This window comes from Canis lupus, chromosome 17, assembly GCF_003254725.2.
Source record: "Canis lupus dingo isolate Sandy chromosome 17, ASM325472v2, whole genome shotgun sequence".
In the NCBI taxonomy this organism is placed as follows: domain Eukaryota; kingdom Metazoa; phylum Chordata; class Mammalia; order Carnivora; family Canidae; genus Canis; species Canis lupus.
The window spans coordinates 8,102,077-8,117,972 of record NC_064259.1 but is presented as its reverse complement, the minus strand read 5'-3'; the positions used below and the strand labels follow the sequence as shown (position 1 = coordinate 8,117,972).

Here is a 15,896-nt window from a genome sequence, read left to right as displayed (position 1 = left end):
TCTCCTCTCTGGGGCCCTCACAGCCCACCTGGCCATGAGGACACCGCTGGCAACTGTTTTTCTGAGAGCTCTGAGCAGTCTAAGTTCCCACCAGCTCTCACTGTGTCAGGCCCGGCCCACCCTCAGCTCCCACGGGAGGGACCCTGGTGCCCGTGTGGCTTCAGTGAGAGCAGTGCCGGGGGTTCACTCCCAGCAAACACAGCCAGAGGCTGCGAGGGCCGGAGACTGAACCTCAGGGGGCTTGTAGCACAGCCTGGGTCCCCCAGCCTCCGTTGGACAACATGCGGTGGCAGCAGCTCTGAGAGCTCTGCACTGTACCTGGTCCCAAAGTGTCACCTTCCTTCCTGCAAGCACAAGACTTCACAGCACAGGACAGCAGTTTTGCGCAGCACCAAAGATGAGTCGCTGCTTTGGTGTTAGAGAGGAGACAGACCACAGGAGAGCTACAGATAGGAACCTTACTACTAGGATCACTTTTTTAAGATTATTTTTTTAAGATTTATTTTTATTTATTTGAGAGAGAGAGAGAGAGGAAGGGAGGGAGGGAGGGAGAAATGGGAGGGGCAGAGAGAGAGAGAATCTGAAGCAGATGCCCGCTGAGCGTGGAGCCTGACGTGGGGCTTGATCCCACGACCCATGAGATCATGACCTGAGCCCAAACCAGGAGTCAGTCAACCACCTGAGCCCCCCACCGGCACCCCACTATTATCACTTTTAATCATTCTATTAACAGTTGCTACCTTCCTTTCCTCTGGAGTATTTTCGCCTACATTCTGGTTTCTCGCAATGGTCCTCGAGGGAGGAGGAAAGGCTGGGGTATTATATTCTCATTCAGCAGAGGGGAGGACCGAGGCCCAGAAAGGACTGCTGGCTCCATAGGCTCGCTCAGGAGCAGCAGGCCCGAGCCTCAAACTGAAAGTGATTCTAGCAAGAGCCCGGCCCTCGGCCCAGCAGGAAACAGATGGCACTCTTCAAAGAGGTGATTCAGGGGAGCCTGAGGAAGGGACTGTTTACCAAGGTGTGCCCAGGGTTGAGGGGAAGCGGGGTGGGGAGCGAAGCGTCCAGGGGCCAGCAAGGGCAGGGCAGCCCCAGCCACCCTCAGGCCCACGGGGCTGAAGAGAGGGAGCCGGCCCCAGACCCTCGGTGAGGGCCGAGCCCCCCGGAGAGGGTCACCAGGCAGGAGCCCTTGCCAAAGCCGGGGAACGAACACCCCGATGACCTTTCCTCTCCCCCCAGACCCATTTCCTGTTGGCTGGGCCAGATCCAACTGGAAGCCAGAGGGCAAGTCCGGCCCGTGTCGTGTTCCAGTCTGTGAGGTCAGCTGCCCACAGCCGAGAGCCGGTGGAGCGGGGCAGGGTGAATCTGGGGTTGTGGGGGATGCCCTGCAGTGATCTGCTGGGCCCTGACGATGCGGGGGCCCCTGCGACGGTCTCATGAAATCCTTGCTGTGATCCTGCCTGGTGGGTAGGAAACCAAGTGTGCGTAAAAGTCAAACCTTGTCTTTCTACAATGTAGTTTCTGTGTGGGGTTTCCACTCTTCTGCTAGATGCCAGAAACTTGATCTCAGTTCATGGTTTCTTCAGCCAGTTCTGGACCCCAGCACAATCTGCACCCACCCTCCCCTCCGCCAGACACTTTCCCCAGGAAGGGGCTTCGCACACACCCACGTGACCAGGGCACCCAGTCAGTAGTTGCTTCTCTCCCTGCTTCCACACGGACACCCTTGTTTCCATCTGATCTTTATCATTAGGTCAGATGCACAAGTGCCCATCCCAACGATAAGGTCTCCCTAGGTCCTATTCTCTTTCACCCTCTGGAAAGCCCTGAAACATTTGGCTGCTGTCCTATGGTTCTGCTGGTGGGGTGGGGAGGGGTTGGTCCCTAGGGGCTGTCTTGGTCCTGCCAGCAGGTAGCCTTCTCTGTGAGGCTCTCGAATGGCCCTCTGAGAATCTCTGAGACATGCCACCCCAGGGCTCATCTCTGGAATCAAGACTGAAGTCCTCTTTGGAGCCAAATCCCCAAATGGATCTGGAATTTCTGTTGTGCCCCTTTCCCCTAGGGTCTGGTCTAGGATCCTTTTCTTGGGGTCACGTTGCTATATCTACCTAACTCTCTTGCTTCTCCTTCTCTCCTCCCTTTGGCTGACCTCCTCTGTCTCCTCTGCCACTGGCTCCCGCTGTGGAATCTTTAAGCAACAAATACTTTTCAAGGTGTTGGAAGAGTAACCAGGTATGTTTCTGTTGCCAAATATACACACCTAATCTTCATTCTCTAAATTGTTCAAAGATTAGGATTTTGAACCTCAAAAGCCTAGATTTTGGCAACCCCAAAGCCTTTTCTCTTAAAAACATTTTTTTTTTTTAAATCTCTACCGTGGCCATAATTCAAAACTCAAAGCCAAGAATTGTTGTCTTGGTTGCCCACCTTCACCAGAGGCATCTCTTCCCTGGGGTAGGAAATCTCGGCTGCCATCTGAAAAAGAAGAACCTCAGGTTACAGGAACTTCCCAGAATGGAAATGATAGTAGTGAAGGCAGGAATGGATTTAGCACAAAACTAATAAGGTTTATACTTCAGAGTCCCTTACTTTCAAGGACCCCTTCCAAGACTTTGAAAGGGACTCAAGCAGTGGATTCATGTGTTTTTATAAAAACATGCAAATTTAAGATGTTTTAAAACTATAGTCAGGTAAGACCACTGTCTCCTTCCGCCCAGACTTCCTTTCTACCGCATTCTATCCACTTTGGGTGGTGCTCTAAGGGCTGTGGATGTTTGACATCTTTAGCCAAGGAGAAGTTGTGCTGTGTCTACACAGTAACATCTTTAGTCCAGAGCAAGAGCAGCGTACACCCGGCACTTTAGAGGGTCCCACTCTTTTATCCTCTAGCTTCATTCCTACCCCAAGGGTAAGGAGTCTATAGGACCAAAGAGACAAGTGCACCCAGAGCTTCAGCCTCTACTAGACTCCTACTCCAGATGTGGCAACCATGGAAGTTGCCTCTTAGAACTCCCTTCATGAAGAGCATGCTGGTCTGCTGCAGGGAGCGCAGTCGGTGAGCTGAGATCCTTCTATCACTGAGCCTTCAGAATCTGCTAGTGTTCAAGCCAAGGCCATGTTCCTCCTGGGCAGCCTTTAGCTAATTAAGAAGTGTGCCAGGGTCCTAGCAGCTGGAGATTGCCACCCAGTGGGGACCTCTTCTAATGGGTCATCCTTGTGCCACAGCTTCTGATTGGGTTGGCTAAGACTTCAAGTAGGCATTTAAGTCTGCATCTCTTGTCTGCCTACTCCCCTTTTCTATGTCTTTCCCCAAGTTTCAGATTTGCACTGTGTTGTGAAGTCTTTCCCTGCCCAATCCTGCTTCCTCCCCTTGTAGTTTCTGCAGGCCTTACCCCCAGTAAACCTCCAGTACTCCCACCTCTGACTCAGATGCTGCTTCCCGGACGACCAACCTGAACATGTTGGTATTGGGAGTGGCATGAGAAAGCAGCCAAGAAGATGTGGTCTGGGGACCTGATCAGTGATCGATGGGAGGAGGGGAGCTCTATCTCTGGGGGGCACATACATGGAGCACAGAGGGCCCCTGCAGCAAAGGGGCAACCCAACAGCTGTAATTTTCACTGACACTGACTTGGAAGAATGTTCTCATGGTGGGAAAATCCAAGCTGCAATGCTTGAGGCTTTGAAAAAGGCTGGGTGGGTGTGCAGGTAGAGGGGTACAGAACATACGTATGTAAAGACCATGGGGTCCAGTGGTTGCCTTGGGTTGCACTGATCTTCTACAGAGAGATAAGGAAACACCGAACACAATTAACAGATAATAGAAATCTAAATAGGAAGGCCTGGAGGACCCTTTGGTAACCCCAAAAAGGCTGTGTCTCCTGTAATGGGAGAGGAGGAAAGTCTAGAAATGAAACTCAGCTCTCTAAAAGGTGGAGTTGCCTCACTGTGTGCCTATCATGAATAAATAAAAATTTAAAAAGTAAAAAAATAAAAAAAAAAAAAGATTAAAAGGTGGAGTTGCCAAGCATCACTGATGATTGAGGATTCACCCACAGGCAGGTTTGGGTGGATGCCCCTGATAATCTTGGTTCCTGAGACTTCTGAACCCTCCGAATCTCTTCTCTTTTTGTGATATTGGGATTTAGAATTAAAAAAACATTATTTGGGGGGCACCCGGGTGGCTCAGTCAGTTGAGCAGCTGACTCCTGATTTCAGTTCAGGTCATGACCTCAGGGTTCTGAGATCAAATCCCAAGTAGGGCTCTGCACTCAGTGGGCAGTCTGTTTAAGATTCTCTCTCTCCCTCTCCCTCTGCCCCACTACCCCCCAAATAAATAAATATTTTAAAAGAAAAAATATATTATTTGCTATTTGTCCCCCTTTCTGGCACAGACCTTCCTGGAATTTCCTAAGTGTTGAGAGCAGCAAAGGTGTCTTTTGTTCTGGCAACCCAGGCATCATAGCAGAACACTGTAGGACTAAGAACTAAAATTGTGAAATGTGTTCTGGCCGCAAAACTGTGGGGTTGTGAAGGAGAAGCAAGTCAGAATAAGTCCATGGAAAATTCTTCCAATCATGAAAATTCTTCACAATCTTGCAACGTAAAATTGCAAACAAAGAATTTGTTTCTTTGTGACCTCTACTCAAAACTATCAATCATAAAAAACAAACTTTGATCAACTGTGCTTGGGAACAGACTGAATCAGCTTTTATACTCATTCTAGATCAAAAATGCTATTACGAAATCATTGTCATACAGAGAGGCTGTCAAAGTATACACAGCCTCCCCCCCAAAAATGTAGAAAAACGTATCACAAAAGCATGTATGTGGATTAATAAAATGTTACTTTTCTGTGTTTTTTTTTCTCCTTTTCATATTTAACTTTGTAAGTTTCCATTCTTCTTAAAAAGTCTCCTCCAAACTGAATAAGCCTCAGCCCTCACAAAACCTGGGTCCCCTCCTGAAAGAATATTATCATCGTGAGCCCCTGCGTAATTTCATCATTGTGGTAAGGTGGACAAGGCTACCCCTGTTTTTACAGAAAAGAAGAATGAAGGCCCAGCGATGAACTTGCTTACTCATTCTGGCCCTGAATGCCTTTTCCTCTAGGTTCTGGTATCTTCCTGCTTCTTGGCTCCCAGTCGGCTGATCCTCCTACTGCTTCTACCACCCAAGTCCCAGCAGGGAGAGGCAGAGGGAGACTAAGTGGGAAGAAGAGGCCTCCCTAGATAAGCCTCTGCCGGAGGGCCCCGCTCCGGCTGGCTCTATGGCGGCCCTGGATGGGGACACGGGGAGGGGGCCGGATGGCAGCACAGAACCTCTGCCCACACAGCCAGCTTTTGCAGGACATGACCAGGGCACTTCCAGGCGCTGGATCCCGGACCAGGACCCTGCAGCGACAGTGGATGGCTGGTGTGGCCTAGCCCTGATGTCACAAACAGACACGGGGAGGAGGGTGGCCAAGGATTGCACATCTGTGCTTCCCACGTTTCCTGAAACCGCCCAGCCCGGCGCAGAGAGGTCTGCAGGGGAGAGCCGGAATCCAGCCCAGGTTCAGGGTGGCCACAAAAGGCACCTGATTCGTCGCTCCTCTTTGGCTAATCAGGCTGTGAAGAATTACAAAAGCACTGCCTCTCAGAGCAGAAAGAACCAAGGTAAAATAAATAGATAGATAGATAGATAGATAGATAGATAGATAGATAGATAGATAAAAATAAAGAACCGAGGTGTCACCGAACCCAGCCATTCTCAGGTCCACCCCGGTGGAATGGAGAATCAGTGAGGACAGTGTAGTGACTTGTTCCAAAAGCTGAATGTATTCGATTTAAACCCTCTCATTTTGGCTTAGATGGGTGTCTGATCTTTTTTTTTTTAAAAAACTTCATTTGAGGGATCCCTGTGTGGCGCAGCGGTTTAGCGCCTGCCTTTGGCCCAGGGCGCGATCCTGGAGACCCGGGATCAAATCCCACGTCAGGCTCCCGGTGCATGGAGCCTGCTTCTCCCTCTGCCTGTGTCTCTGCCTCTCTCTCTCTCACTGTGTGCCTATCATAAATAAATAAAAAAAAAAATTAAAAAAAAAAAAAAACTTCATTTGGTGCTAAAATATCCCTTCGGAAGTAATGGCAGTAGTGACAATATTTGCTGGCGGTGTTGCGTGCTGCCACACGCTGGGCATTGTGCTGAAGGCTTCGAGGTTTGTCTCGTTTAATCAACACCAGGATCTTACAAGACGATTGCTATTATGAATCCAATTGTACTTCCAAACAAACTAAGACATGGAGATGGAGGAGAGAGGGGCCGTGGAGTCAGGACCTGAGCTCTGGCCCTCTCACTTCCCTGCCAGCACTCAGCCATCCCACCCTCCTGCCTCCGGAGATTGAATGTGGGTTGGAGTTGTTAAGTTAAAACAAAAGTCGGGCAAACTTGCTGGAGCCTCGTGCTTTCTTTATTTTATTTTATTTTATTTTATTTTATTTTATTTTATTTATTATTTATTCATGAGAGACAGAGACAGAGGCAGAGACACAGGCAGAGGGAGAAGCGGGCTCCCTGTGGGGAGCCCGACGTGAGACTTGATCCCTGGTCTCCAGGATCACGCCCTGGGCCGAAGGCGGTGCTAAACCGCTGAGCCACCTAGGCTGCCCTGCCTCGTGCTTTCTTAAAGAACTTGCACTAGTCTAGGAATCTGGAATCCCAAGAGCCATCGAGATAGCCCATCCAGTCCATTCGACAGATACCCGGGAAGACGTCATGCAGCGTCACCCGGCAGGTGGGGAGCACCATTAGACAAAGGGAAGACCCAGCCTGGCAGATTTTCAGCATCTGTGAGACATGAAAATTGGGGGATTTCCTTTGATCTGGACAATGGCTGACTACTGGAAGGGCAGCCTCTAGAAATAAATTCAGAAAACAATTCTTCTAACCTCTCCATCCCCAGGGACATCCTGGCTTTGCATTGTATTTCCGTGTAACTCCAGGAATGTCTCCCACATTCCTCAATGAGCGGGAATTTCCAGGCCTTGGGTTCCTACTGGATGCTGCGTCCTGAGCCACAAAGGAGAATCTGGAGGCATGTCTCCCTCTGCGGTACCTCCTCCACCTCCAGGAGCGCCTTTCCAGTTGGCTGTCTCCATGGTGAAGGTGAGAGAAAGAGAGAGTTCAGATGGTTTCCCTGGCAACAGCAGGGGAGAGCTTGTTGCCTTGGTGATGGTGAGGCACGTGAGGCAGTGAGTCTCCGATTATCTGCCCCCCACCCTAGTGCCCACCCGGCGCAGGTCCTACCCTGGGCTTCCTGGGTTAGGGCCTTGAGAAGCAATGAGGATGGTCTCTCTCCAGGCCACCGGAACAGGTGGGTGCAGGTGCACTTGGTTCGGGGTCTATGAGCTCATCTTTTGGGTTCTTGGTCTTCTCATCTGTAAAATGGGGCTAATATTAGAATCAACCTCTTATAGCCATAAGGAAAAGTAAACATACTTTCCACAAGGAAAGTAAACATACGTGTCAGAAAATTTTACCCATTATTACATAGTAACTATTCTTTTTTAAGGATTTGTTTATTTATTCTGGTGAGGGGGGAGGAGAACGGGAGTGCAGGGGGAGGGGCAGAGGGAGAGAGAGAGAATCTCAAGCGGACTCCATGCTGAGTGCAGAGCCTGATGTGGGGCTTGATCCCGCGACCCTGAGATCATGATCTGGGCTGAAATCAAGAGTCAGATGCCCAACTGACTGAGCACCCAGGTGCCCCTATTACACAGAAACTATCATCACACACTAATCCCCATTGTTTCTAAAATGCAGAGAGGGAGAAAGTGGGATTTAATAAGACTACTTTAGAGAAGGAAGCTGGAGCCCAGGACGGTGAGTGAGTGCCTGGATTCCAGCATGGTTAAGCTGTGCTAGAGTGGGAAGCCAGATATTTGGATTTGAAATCCAGCCCTGTTACCACCACCCCCCTCCCTTCTTGCACAGTAGACACGCCGACTGCTGGCTGGGCCTGCCCTTGTCTCCCGCCTCAATCAGCGATGCCGGAAGCAAAGTGTCTAGTCCTTCCCCTCCCCCACGTCTCCCACGGTTTGCACCGTAAGCCTGGACCGAGTCAACATGAGCATCTGGATGGTTGTCAGAACAATTAATAAGCACAAGATGGGAATAGTAAATTAATTTAGCCAAGTCTTCCCATCCCATAAATTACTGAAATCAGTCCAGACGCAAGTCTGATGGAATGCTTCACTGTTTCATTGAACGGTTTTGGCATCGCGTGGCCTCTAATGGCATTCCTGAATCATACAATTTATGAATTATTAAGGTTTTACTTGTGTGATCTATTAGTTGTTTAGAAAGTGATGCATCATTCTGGGAAGACTACTGGCTTTAGAACTAACCAGACTTGAAATAAAATCCTAAATGCCATCATCTACTAGCAATGTGACTTTGGATGAGTTTGCTCACCTCCCTGAGCATCAGTTTTCTGATCTGTAAAGCAGGCATATAATAATAATGCCTCCTGGCAATAATGCCTCCACTTCTCTGTGAAGTTTAGAGATAATACACATAAAACACCTGGCACATAGAAGTCATTCAGCAACTGGTTGCCTTTCTCATTAAACATCGGGGGTCCCATCACATTTCACAGTGTGCTCTATCTCCACCACTCTTGTCAGCCCTCTTGGGGGAGAGGGGAGTGTTTCAGGAAGAAAAGATTATCCTTACAGGGCTCTGCACCTGCTCCCGCAGAAGAGAGCTCTGGAAAGGTTTGTTGATGCCAGCATAGGCTCTTCGTATGCAATGCCGGGGAGCAGAGGGGCTTGACGATTCTAGCCTAGAGCCCGCCGTCTCCATCCAGGTCAGATGGCACAGGGAGCCGCTTAGCTAACATCTTTCCCAGTTTGCTCTCCAAGGCTGGCTGGGAGCGCCCACTTTGGGGGTTGTTGGTCACATTGATAGGGCTGGGTCCTGGCAGCAGGTTTGGACTGCATGGTTCCCCCTGGCAGGCATCCAGGCCTAGTTGTATCAGGAATTTAGGATTGGGTCCAAGTAAGAGTTCAGTTAGTTTCTTGATATCGTTAAAATGCTTTTATAGGGCGCCTGGGTGGCTCAGCTGGTTAAGCGGTTAAGCGTCTGCCTTCGGTTCAGGTCATGATCGCAGGGTCCTGGGATCAAGCCCTGCATCTACATCGGGTTCCCTGCTAGCGGAGAGTCGGCTTCTCCCTTTCCCTCTGCTCCTCCCTGGCGCTCTCTTGCTTTCGCTCTCTATCTCAAATAAATTTTAAAAATCTTTGAAAAAAGGTTTTTATAGAAAGCCTGGAATGGACGATTGGCCATTTGCCACCATGAGGGACTTGATTCAGGGAAAGGCCTACACACACATGCACATGCAGAAGCATGCATGCTCCTGTCTGCACATGTCTACATGTGCACATGCATGCACACGCATGCACACACATGCATGCACTCACACCACTGTGCAGACGCGGAATTCAGGCACAGAGTTTCCCTGATCAGGGACCTCACCCCTTTCTGGGTCCTGGCAGTATTTCTGGCCTTAGGTTTGGTGAGATACCTTCAAATAAAGTCCCCCTTCTGTTGTTGTTAAACTAGGTCATGTTGACTGCAGTTACTTGCACCCCAAGGGTCCTGAGTAACGCACTCCCTTACAGCAGGCAGGCACGGTATGGAGTGCAGAGAATGCTCTGATGCCCTCGAAGGAACTCCGTTCACCCAGGTTCTACTCCTCAGACTTTAAATAATCATTAAGTAACTCCCACTTGCTGAGCAGGAAGGTCCTGAACTTTCTGCATCTCAGATCCTCCTCAACATAAAGAGACCCTGCAAAGGCAGGCAGACACCACTTTTTCGGAGCGGCAGCAACTGCATTAACTTACTGACTTTCACGGATGCCTGATAAGCTCCCTCCTTCCTGGGAACAGGTAATGACCAAATGCAGCCGGGTGCTGCCTGCGTGGTTAGGTTTTGGGACTAAATTAGTTCCTGTGGAAGTAAATGCTTCCCTCTGTGCTGGAAGCCATCTGGTGACAGTCACCACAGTCAATGAGAAGGGCCCAGGGTCTTGGGTTTGCCCTTGAAAACCAGCCATGCCCCAGCCACCTGGGACTGTGAATTCGAGAAGCACCCCAGACACTGCCCAAGATTGAGTGCGCCCAGACGCCAGACCCAGGTCAATAGTTGTGTGGTCGTGTACCTCAGACAAGAGCCTCTGGGTGCAGGGAGGCTCTCAAGGGCCGTCTTGAGGAAGAAGGGAGGTGGGTGCCTGTAGAAGGTGGGCCTCCCAGGAAGCAGGCTCCGGGAAGAGTTTAGGAACAGGATGTTTGTCACGGAGTGTTGCTGGAACCATCCGCTGAGGAGGGGAGATAAAGGAAACAGGACAGGGCAGAGGGAGAAAGTGAGGCCTACCAGTACACCCCACAGGAAACACAGCAACCACAGTGGCCTTCACAGTGGTGTCCCTTCAGACCAAGCTGACCCAGCCCTTGACCTTCCCCAGTGGATGCAGCTGCCACAGGAAGGGTATGGCCTCGGGCCACCCAGCTCCCTGCAGGCCAACCTGAAGAAGCTGACAGCTGAGCTTGCCTGATGACAGCCTTCCCAGCAGCTGGGGAAGCAAGTCCTCCAGGGCGAGGGGGGTGTCTGGTGGCACATCACCGTGTCCCCCGAGGGTACCTACCCAGCAGAAGGGAGAATAGGAACCGGGGCCTGTAAGCCAGCAACTGGAACACAAAAGCAGCATCTTCCTGTGTGAGAGGCATTAGCCCCAGAGGTCAGGGTTTAACCGAGACATAAAAGTTTAACAAGTAGAACTGTCAACAACGTCAGCTAGCTAACATTGAAAAAAAGAAAAGAGAAAAGCATGCTGGTCCAGGACTCAGAAAACCTGGATTGGAACCAGGAGCATGCTGGCTGTATGAGCTTGGTAAAATCTCTAAGCCTCTCTGCGCTGAACCTGAAAATGGCAATCATAACATCTGTCTTCCAGGGTTGATGAGAGGTCAAAAACCTAACACGTGGGGCTGGCACCGCCCACAACAAGCAGCAGGGATGCAGAGAAAGTTCCTTGGCTGGCTTTCTTTCTCTGATAACCACCACGGATATTGTAAAAATCATTGTTCCAGCCAGAAGGCCCATAAACTCTGTGTTTTATGGCCTAATGAAGCCAGATGCCAGGCAGGGAACCACAAAACTGACATTCATTCCTGAAGCCTGGAACACACCAGTTGCTGGGCATCTGATCATTTCTATTACCCTTGCTCTAGGGCGAGGGAAGATTTACATACGCTATTTGGGGCTCTCGTTCAAATCTGGCAAAAATCTGGGGGACTCAGCCATCCTGAGCGACCCTGGCCAGACAACACCCCTGTGAAGTTGGGGAGGCAGTTACTACAAGCAGTCCCAATGCACACACCACACATATGCACACATGGGCACGTGTGCGTGCGCACAGACTGTCTTAGAATAGACAAATTTTCACAGATAACCATCTGTGAGACCAGCAGAGGCTCAGATCAAAACAAAACAAAACCAAACCCAAAACTCATTTTGAGGGTGAGAACAGAACCATCCACGGCTCAGATAATTAAAAGCATTGAAATTATGTTTGCCACTCAAGTTTGCAGAGAGTAGGGGCAGCAGGATATTTTTATTCCCGGTGACCTAAAATGCTATGTCATAAGCAGAACAGTTGGAGGGTCCCAAGCCTAGCAGCCTTATTTTTCCTCCAATTTTTTTTAACGTGGTAAAATCCATAAACCATAAAACTTACCATAAAATAGCCATTTGTGAGTGTACAGTTCGTGGTGTTAAATACGCTCATAATGTCGTACAACTGTCACCACCCTCCATCTCCTGAACTCTTTCATCTTGTAAAATCTAAAACTCTCCACCCATTAGACAATAACTCTCCATTCTCCCCTCCCACCAGCCCCTGGCAACCACCACCATTATTTACAGCTGAGGAAACAGCCCAGGGAGGGCCAGGCACTTGTCAAAGACACACAGGCCATCTGTGGCTGATTAAAGACCCCAACCGGGTCCCGGGGGTCCTGCTCCATCGCGTGGCTGTGACCTTTCTCTTGATTGTGGGGCCAGAGTACATACAGGGTGTGGCTGGCAGTGCTCCCGAGCAATGCCAGTCCTGACCGGACCCGCAGGTAATGACTCACCGTCCTTTGCTACTCCTGGCTGTGCAGGCAGTGAAGAGCGCTAGGGATGGGGAACCAGAAGCAGAAAGCAGAACGGACGAGATCTTAGTTTCCTAGAGCTGCCTTGACAAAGTACCATAGACTGGGGAGGCTTAAACAACAGGAACGTATCCCCTCATTCGTCCTGGAGGCTAGAGGTTCAAAATCAAGATGCTGGCAGGGCTGGCTCCTTCCGAGAGCTGTGAGGGAGTGTCTGTTCCAGGCCTTTCTCCTGGGCTTGTAGACGGCCGTCCTCATGTTCATACGGAGTCCTCCCTGTGTGTGTGTGTGTGTGTGTGTGTGTGAGTGTGAGTGTGAGTGTGTATGTGGGTGTGTCCAAATATTTCCCCTTTAGAAGGACACCAGGTGTCTTGATCAGTGACCCACTTTACCCTCGCCACTGAGCGCATCTTAATTTTTAAAATTTATTTATTTATTTATTTATTTATTATTTATTTATTTATGTGAGACACAGAGAGAGAGTCAGAGACACAGGCAGAGGGAGAAGCAGGCTCCCTGCAGGGAGCCCAATGTGGGACTCGATCCCAGGACCCCAGGATCACGCCTCGAGCCGAAGGCAGACGCTCAACCATGGAGCCACCCAGGTACCCCTTCATCTTAATTAACTACATCTGCAATGACCCTATTTCCAAATAAGGTCACGTTCTGGGGTGGTGAGGGGTTCTGATTTCAGCCAATATATTTAGGGGTTGGGGACAAACAATTCAGCTTAGAGCAGAGGCCTCTCCTTTAGTCATTGGTCCAGAGAGACAGAGGGACCCATCCACAAGCTGGTGAACTCGCGCTGTCTCCTGTCTCCTTGGCAACAGGACACATGACATCGTAGTTCAACAAGAAGAGGGTGGTCCGGTCAATAAACAACCCAAATAGCTCAGCAATTCCACTCCAAGGCGTATACACTCAGTCTGGTCAGTAGACGCAACACAGCTTTTGTATGAGGATATTCATGGAAGCATTGTTTATCATGCCAAGAGGTCCATCCACAGGAGAATGAGTACACAGACGGTTGTTGTGGGCTGAGTTGTGTCCTCCAAATTCATATGCTGACATCCTAAAACCCAGTACCTCAGAACGTGACTGTATTTGGAGATCGAGTCTCTAAAGAGGTGATGAAAGTCAGATGAGGTCATGAGGGTGGGTCCTGGTATCTTTAGAAGAAGAGGAGTTTTAGACGAAGACAAACCCAGGAAGAAGACTGTTGCTCTGACAGATGTCCTTATAAGACATTTGGGAAATTTGGACAAACAAAGAGACACCAGGGATGGGCATGTCCAGAATAAAGAGGACACAGGGAGAAAGACCTGCAAACCAGGGAGAGAGGCCTCAGTGGACACCAACCCCGCTGACCTCTCGATCTCAAAAATTCAGCCTCCAGACCCATCAGGGAGTAGGTCTGTGTTGTTCAAGCTGCCCAGTCTGGGGTACTTTGTTGATGCAGCTTTAGCAAACTAATGCTGGGGCGTGAGTATAAACACATCTAGGGCCGCCTGGGGGCTGCAGCAAGTTAAGTGTCCGGCTCTTGACATCAGCTCAGGTCTTGATCTCAGAGTCATGAGTTCATGCCCAGTATTGGGCTCCATGCTGGGCATGGAATCTACTTAAAAAAAAACAAAAAACCAAACATGTATAGGAGTGGTCATGAGTTCAAATCCAATGGCATAGAGATTAAATAAATTAATTCAAAAACAATAACAACAAACAGGGGTGCTTGGGTGTCTCAGTCAGTTAAGCATCTGCCTTTGGCTCAGGTCATGATCTCAGAGTCCTGGGACCGAGGCCTGAGTCAGGCTCCCTGCTCAGCAGGGAGTCTGCTTCTTCCCCTCCCTCTGCTCCTCCACCCCCTCATGCTCTCTCTCTCTCTCAAATAAATAAACAACATCTTAAAAAAAAAAAAAGCCCAAACATGTATTGGAGTAATAAGCACCAAATTCAGAACAGTGAGTACCTCTATGAGGAAGGAAATGGAATGTGACCGAGGAGGGATACTCAGAAGGCTTGGTCTATATTATTAAAATATTGCAATATTTTACGTTATCATTATTATTTTTTATAGAGAAAGAGAGAGAGACAGTGGACATGAGCATGACAGGGGGACGGAAGGGCAGAGGGAGAGGGAGAGAATCTTAAGCAGGTTCCATGCCCAGCATGAAACCTGATTCAGGGCTCAATCTCATGATCCTAATCATGACTTGAGCCGAAATCAAGAGTCAGACGCTTAACCTACTGAGCCACCCAGGTGGCCCAAGTGGTATTTTACTTTAAAGCTGCATGTTGGTACCTGGATGTTTGAATGTTTGTTACATTACACCCTCTTTTTTATTTAAACCCAGAATAGGTGAGTGTGAATGCTGGCTGAGTATTCTCGCATTTCAAGGCAGCCTAGCACAAGGGCCTCTTGCCGTAACTCACTGTGTCATCCTGGACTAGTCATGTCTCCTCTTTGGCCTCAGTTTCTCTAATTGTGAAAACAGAAGAATGAACTAATTCAATACTCTCCAATAGGTGCTCCAAAAGACTCTAATTCTGTGAGATTTTGAATATGTACTATTCTACTTCCAAAAAGAGTTACCGGATCAAATAATTTTTAGATGTACTGGGTTACCAAAGATATAATCACATTTTTCTACTGCAGAAATTTCAAAGGCTTTCTAATCACTAAAAGCCAGCCGGGAGCTATGGTGTGCATACAACAGAGCACTCTTCAAAGAATAGCCAACAACTTCTTTTCCTGTTCACTCAAATAAAAGCTCATGTCCTTGATGATTCTAAAGGAGCACCAGTAACTTTCTGCAAGGGATACGTTGTGTAGATAAACACATTTTAAAAGGTTAAATGCTTAGAAAGGCAAACCCTGTAGCTGCCCTTGTGTGCAGTAGACATTACTGAGTGTGGCAGGCTTCCTCCTAAGAAACAAAAGGAAAGACTTTACTGAAAATATTTTTGTTCTAATGATTAGAAAGATAGATTATTTTATTTTATTATTAAAACACTAAGCTAAAAAATAAAAACTAAACCATCAAGAATTGACAGTGAGCTAAAATAACCTGCACATTAAAAAAGAAAAATCCACCAAGGTTTCCTTTTTAATTTTTTTTTAACCAATTCTTTTTTTTTTAAGATTTATTTATTCATGAGAGACACACAGAGAGAGAGAGGCAGAGACACAGCAGAGGAAGAAGCAGGCTCCATGCAGGGAGCCCAATGCGGGACCGGATCCAGGGACTCCAGGATCACGAACCAAGCCAAAGTCAGATGCTCAACCACTGAGCCACCCAGGCATCTCTCCTTTTTAAATTTTTACTGTGAATTATAACACACATAGAAAATGGCACAGAGTAGTGGCACCCGGGTGGCTGAGTCAAGTGTCTGCCTTTGGCTCAGGTCATGATCCTGGGGTCCTGGGATGGAGATCCTGCTGAGCAGGGAGCCTGCTTCTCCCTCTGCCCTTCCTGCTGCTTGAGTGCACACTGTCTCTCTCAAATAAATAAATAAAACCTTTAAAAAAAAGAAAGAAAAGAAAGGGCACAGAGTAAATGTCTAGCTTGGTCACTACCCATTGCCCAAGTCAAGAAATGGCACATTGCCAAAACCAAGATGGCCCTCATGGCCTCCTTCCCAATCATGACTTCCTTCCTCCTCCCCAAAGATAAACACTTACTGCATCATTCATTCCCTCTTAGCTAT

At 48.7% G+C, this 15,896-nt stretch overlaps 1 long non-coding RNA gene across 4 annotated transcripts; it reads left to right on the top strand.

Moving 5' to 3' along the window:
- The first annotated feature begins 7,209 nt into the window (after positions 1–7,209).
- On the top strand, positions 7,210–15,201 carry LOC118351174 (uncharacterized). Of its 4 annotated transcripts, none has more exons than XR_004806161.2 (4): positions 7,225–7,348; positions 9,657–9,926; positions 12,667–12,796; positions 14,543–15,201. It is a non-coding gene; the product is annotated as an uncharacterized LOC118351174 (long non-coding RNA). The 4 variants fall into 4 exon arrangements; XR_007403152.1 differs by having other exon boundaries at positions 12,661–12,796; XR_007403153.1 differs by having other exon boundaries at positions 7,255–7,348; positions 9,660–9,926.
- The last annotated feature ends 695 nt before the right edge of the window (positions 15,202–15,896 follow it).